This window comes from Frankliniella occidentalis, unplaced genomic scaffold (assembly GCF_000697945.3).
Source record: "Frankliniella occidentalis isolate FOCC.00 unplaced genomic scaffold, Focc_3.1 Scaffold153, whole genome shotgun sequence".
NCBI classification, from domain to species: domain Eukaryota; kingdom Metazoa; phylum Arthropoda; class Insecta; order Thysanoptera; family Thripidae; genus Frankliniella; species Frankliniella occidentalis.
In genome coordinates, this window is record NW_026267280.1 from 464498 (window position 1) to 470931 (window position 6434).

A 6434-nucleotide genomic window follows, 5' to 3' on the forward strand; every position below is an offset into this window, starting at 1 on the left:
CCGCGGGGGGCGCCGCGGCGGGGCGGGGCGGTCACAACCACCACCTGATTCGAAACGCGCCGCGGACGATATAACAAATACCCAAACCGTGACGGCAGGAATAATGATGTCGGCGGGGCGGCTGGAAATGTTTGATCGCCGAGCAGAAGACCGTCGCGAGAGCCGCCCGCACGGACCCGGGCACTGGGGTGACGTCGTCCGTCGCGTGATTCAACTATACAAAACACGGTAAAAACAATGCCTGACTTTTTTTTATAGGGAAAGGCGGAAAATATTGCTGGATTTAGAAGAGATCTTCTCAAAAAGTGGGGTAATTTTTTTGAGGTTTCTTAAAACTCTGAGGAGTTTTCCCTGATAAAGGTAGGGGGGGGGGGATGATCAATGTTTTCCGCTAGTCCTCAGAACATCAGACGTGTACAGTGTCCGCTGAGAGAGGGCGTGCACCGAAAACACCCCCAAAACACACACCCGGAACCCAAATACACAGTTGTAGGTGTGTGAACAACATCAGTACACACGAAGGCACAATAAGTGCGTTTTACAGGAATATTTACACTTTTATTTTACAGGAATACTTACGCCTTTACTCCATCCCGTACGAATGGGCATTCATACATCTTCAAGAGTACGACATTCGACATTTACAAACTTGCGGTTCCCAGTGCGCACTTGATATATAAGACGGACTGTTTTATTTGATCTTAGTTGAATTAACCACTTTTTTGTTACAAGAACGAATTATACCAAGCACGTTATGTGATTCGCAAAAGACAGAGTGCCGTGAGGTCTGTAAACAGTCCAGAAGAACGGAGGCTAATCAACATCCACCCTCGAGCAAAAGCATGAGGTGGAAGGCGGGCGGTACTGCCAACGTCAACTGTAATATGCAACACCAGCAGTTAATACGAGGATGGATACACATTATTTTGCTATCACACTAATAATATTGATGTCATAAACTCGGTTCTGAGTGGCCGGCGCGCCGGTGTGCGCGGCTGCCGGCAGCAGGTGGGGCGACCGTAAAGCGTTCAATAAGGCGGCGCGACCACCCTGCCCCTGCCAGCGCGGCAGTGCGGCCCGGCGGGCTCGTCTTACTCTCAGTCGAGAGGAACGCGGATGTCTCACATTTGAAAGAGTAAAACACGAGAAATTGAGTGACGATGGCGTGTACCTGACGTGCAGTGATCTGTGCGTATATAATTTCTGTGCACACATGTGTACAATTTTATACAAAAAGAATCGTAAATCTGGGTAGATGAACGCCAGACAATGTATTGCGTAACAGGCTTCACAAAAGTTCACGAAACACTGTTACGCTTCGACACGCCTGGCATACAGGCCTGCGGCCCCGACAGCTGACACCCGAGTCACGGCCAAAGGGAGAGTCGGTTGCAGTTGAGGCTCTCGACCTCCAATAGTCATTGTGAAGGGCTTTGAAACGTGGAAATGTTTGAGACGTTCCCCCTCTTCCGGTACCGGTGTACATTGCTAGGGTCAGGTGTGAGTGGCGCACAGTCTGACGGAGCGCGCGGCTCTGCGCTCCACGGCCGACCATCGGCACGACCCAGGGCAGGCGCAGACCTCGCCCCGCCACCGCCACCCTGTGCCGCGAACTTTACGACAGCACGGATCTAACAAGGAGGGGTGGCAATAGGGTGGAGAGAGAGGGAGGGGTGCGTGTTCACTGGGGGTTACAGGCTGGACTCCACATTGACGTCCCTGATATTTCGCCACCGACCCCGCAGCGACGACGGACAGCAAGGGCACATCCTGGCCGAGGCCATTCGCAGTGGCCGGCTGTTGTCACGTCACAGCGTGGCGGCTCTAGCCTCGGCTCTGGCCACCTTCCGGGCGCATGCCACCCCAGCATTAACAGCGAGAGTGGACGCCGGCTGGCGAGGGCACGGCCAGGGCGGGGGCAGGGCGGGGTCGCCATCATGGTCGCCGAGCGATGTGGGTGGTGCGTCTCCGCCAAAGGGGGTGAGGGAAATGCGTTTTTGCTACTCATAAATATGTAATCGGACGTCTGTGGTTTGCTGTGTCACCCTTGGCCCCCACCCTCGAGATCTCACCTCTCTTCCCCCTCTCCCTCTGCTTTTACTCGGACTGTCATATCGTATTCATGCCACTGTGCCACTGTCAAATTTGTAAACCAATATTTCCAAGATTCTCGGTTATTCCTTAGTAGGGAGGTGACAGACAGGAAGTTTATCACACTCAAACGCAACTGCAAAATAACAAATAACTTATATAGAAAGAAAACAACCCGAAAAGGCAATTCTTGCCTGTGCGTGTCTTTACTTTTCTTCGTGGTGGAACTTGCCGTACCTAGGGCTGTGCGATATACAGATTTTGATATCGCGATACGATATCAGGCAGGTATCGAGCATCGCCTCGATACATCGAGCTTCGATATTATCGACGTATCGAGGCGTATCGATGGTATCGAAGCACGATATCGGGGTATATCGTGCCTTCGATACTTTAAAACACCCACGATACAGCACGATATCGAGGTATATCGTGCCTTCGATACACCAACATACCCACGATACGCCTCGATACCATCGATATTATCGAGCCTCGATATCGATATGTCGATATCGGAAGCATATCGAAGCCCTCGATATCAACATGATATCGTATCGATATCGAAATATCGAGATATCGCACAGCCCTAGCCGTACCTAAGTACACCAGGTAACGTACAGGTCGAACTTCAATGCAATAGTGAGAGTGACCCCTATCACCTCCATATCGTGGTCCAGACAAGGTCTACAGAAGCCCCGCGGCGCTCCTCAGCCCATTCCGCAGAGCTCTGTCCGCGCAGACGTTTATGACCAGACTGATGGGGCGGAAGGGCTCTAATGTATGACGTAAAGCTCGGCGCGAAACAGAAACAATGGCAAGGACGGGGTGCAGTGTGCGCGCCCCGCCTCCCCGGCCTAACCCTCATCCACACAACAACACGCACACGCTCTTTCTTCTTCCTCTTCCTCCCGACAAAGCGACAGACTTTGCCGGCCGCTAGACTTCCCGGAAACGATGGTCAATGCAGTTTACTAAGTCGTTAGCTTTTACAGCCCCTGAGGGTGTCTCCGTCGGCCTCCGTGCCGCAGAGGAGAGGCCCGCGCCCCGGCGGTGAGTTTATGAAGATTGACATCATGGGCCTCTTCCGCCCATCGCCCGCCCATCGCTGATCGCACAATGATAAACGAGGACAAACTTTCTATTCCACGCCAATTCCGTCAATTGCTCCTCCCCGAGCCGCGTCTCGCCTCTCCGCGCGGCATACGATAAATATTTCTGCCGTCACAATAGCGAAAATAATAATAGCCATGGGCAAAATGGCGCGAACGCCATGATATATTATAGCAGAGTAAGGCAATTGAGTCGCCTCACGTCCCACAAAGCGTTCAACAAGCGAGATAACAAGTCTGCGGTTTGAACACTTGTAAAGCAAAAGTTTCACAGTTCAGTCAACTTAGGCCTACCTGATGGCAGAGGGGGTGCGTAACGGGTGAAAGCACGATGCAAGTGACAGATGTTGATGAGGAAGACGTAGTATAGCGCACATATTTTATTGAGTCAGGGTCACGATAATTGATCACAGCAGCTGCACACTTTGTGAGGTCACAAAGTCAGCGGGTGTGGGTCGGACCGGCGGGGCCCGCCAGCCCCGTGACACGAATGCAATGTCCCAGCAAAAGCGCACCAAGAAAGGCTGATGTGAGGGAGCTGAGAGGGGAATGCACAAACCAGGCTGAGTCATACTCATGGTATGAAAAAGATTGAGGAAACGAGAGAGACAGAAGGATAGAGAGGGAGCGACTCGGACAGATTTCGGAATGATGACGTCAGTGACCTGTGTGACTTGCACTACCACGCGGAGACTTGCCGCGCGGAAATAGAGTGCTTCTATCCCGAAAAGGGGGAATGGAGAGGCGCAGAAAAAGGGGAAAGAGCGACCGGGGGGGGGGGGGGGGTCTAAAATTTGCCGTGAACAAAAGTTACTTACAATCTTTTCGAATTATGACCCTGTGTTCTTTTAGCCCTTTTCTTCCGGACTCCACCCCCCCCCCCCCCCCCTTTCCTAGTTCCCAACCCTTTCCTTCGCCTCTATAGTAAGGACCATTCCAGCGAATAATCACACCATGTGTCTCCAGCCGCAGAGGCGTACACACACACAAGCAAGAGAAGGGGTCGGTTGGCGGTGGCCAATTCATTTAGCCCTTGGCAGCGATATGGGCGAGAGGGACCCACACACCAGACCGTTCGGCCAAGTAGCGAGAGTGAGCGCTAGTGAGTGTCTATGTGTGAGTGTGTGCGTGTGTGCGTTTGTGCGCTCGCGCGATCGTGTATGTATGTGTTTTGGTATTTCGGCATCACGTATTCAAAAGGACAAACTTTTGCTACACCCCCTCCCCCTTCCCACACATTACCAGGGTGGGAGAATCAGGGGGCGTGTGTAAAAGTGAATGCGTCTGCGTAGTTTTGCATGATTCCGACCAAAAATCCCAAACTATGTGGATCCTGTTATGCTGCGAACGTGGCGCGGATGAAGAAGTTGTAGCGCGGCACCGCCCGGCCCAGCCACCCTTGCGCGGGTCCAAGGGACTCCGAGCCGAGCAGACAGTGCAGCGTGCACTTCACTATCTCACTTTCGCCCCATCGCAGTATTTAACGCGGGGGCGGCTGCTGCTGCCGCACAACCGAACACTTTCTCGCAGGGACCATTCTTCCGTTTTATGGCTGGATTCAGCCGTCGCCGCCGCGTGTTCCGCTTCTTTTCGGCCCCGAGACCCTTAAGATGCAACATTGTATTCTATTGCGTTCATCCTTGCCGTTCGGCATTGCACACGCTAGAAACGGGCGGTCGATAATCCAAGGCAGAAAAAGTCTAATGGAAAAATCCGTGGTTGACAGGCCCGTCGCGAATAATTGTACTGTCGTTGAGTGGTTCGTGCAGCGAGGACTGTCACTGTTCACTTAGTAGCTAGAAACAAAAACCAGCGGAAGAATCAATACCACAGTTCAGGATGCGACAGGATGGCGAAATGGTGAGGCACCCAGACCCAGTTCTTAAATCAAGTAAACTTGCGTAATATGCTGTACACCTAAAGGAGGTATTACTCGTAATGTAATACCAAAAATTGGGAAAATATGATCTAAAATGGTAGAATCTTGGTTAAAAAGCCTGTGTAACACTAGCGTAATACCGCGTAAAACACGTAATATGTAATACACTGTACACGAAAATTCAGAATGAAAACCCCCTCGAAAAAGAGCGTCTGCTTTTTCGAGGGAAGGGAAAAGGAAAAACTTTGGAGAGCTCCCATATTCAAGGAAAAACCCGGAAAAACCCCTCATACTTGAAAAAAAAATCCTCAAAAAATTGCGGGACTTTCTTTTATTTGTAGAGAAAATCTCAAAATCTAAGGAGTTTTTCTCAACTGTGGGGGTTCTTTGAAGTTTCCCCCCTTTTCCTCCAAAAATCAGCTTTTGTTTTTACTCAGAATTTGTTTTGAAAACACAAACATCTTATTTGTCCCGGTACAAATTTTATTGTTCGAATAATTCTACTAGCACACTGAATTCAAAAACACGGGCGTGACAAAGGTTGATCGGTAAGTGCGTTGGTCCGCCTAATCATTGTTAGGCTCTAAATTGAATCACCTCATCCCAGATGCAAACAGCAAACGGCAGGATTGTTTAAGAATGAGCTGTACATAGTAATTATACTCATCTGTGAACAATTATTTTCAACAGCAGTGCGTGTCGCCAAAGAGAGGAATAAGCGAACAGATGTGGTCACACAGTCTGCAGCGCACGGACACGGACGGCCATACTCCATGGATAACCGGTCTGCCGCAGGGAGTATCGCTGTGGAAGAGACAGACCCCTCGTGCTCAAGCGTAGGGCACTGGCAGGCTGCGGCAAGACACCACGGCAAGGACTCTGGTAGATTCCAGCTGTACCCCTTTATAGCAAGATTTTGTTATAATACGTTTATGAAATTTGTGAGTATAACAAATTTATGCACAAATCTAAAACAACATAAATGGAGAAAAATTGAGTTAAGTGTATGCAAGGGAAGGGAATTAAAATGCATTTCATTGCGAAAGTCGAATAGTTTTGCTCGGTTAGTATAGACGTTGATGTGTGTTTATTTGAATCCGTTTAATAAACATGAATAAAGTTCTAAAAGTTCAAACAGAGTAAAACATTAAGTCCAATTAAAAATTATATTTTCCAAATACCAGGTGGCTGATTAACCCCGCACACTTCTGTAGTTGGACTGTTCCAAACGCACGAGTGCGGGCGGGCTTGCCTATCGCCCCTGTCCACAGCGCCTTACGGGCCGGGCGAGTAGGCAACCCGCCCGCACTCGTGCGTGCGGTACAGTCTAACTACAACTGCGCGGGGTTGATCGG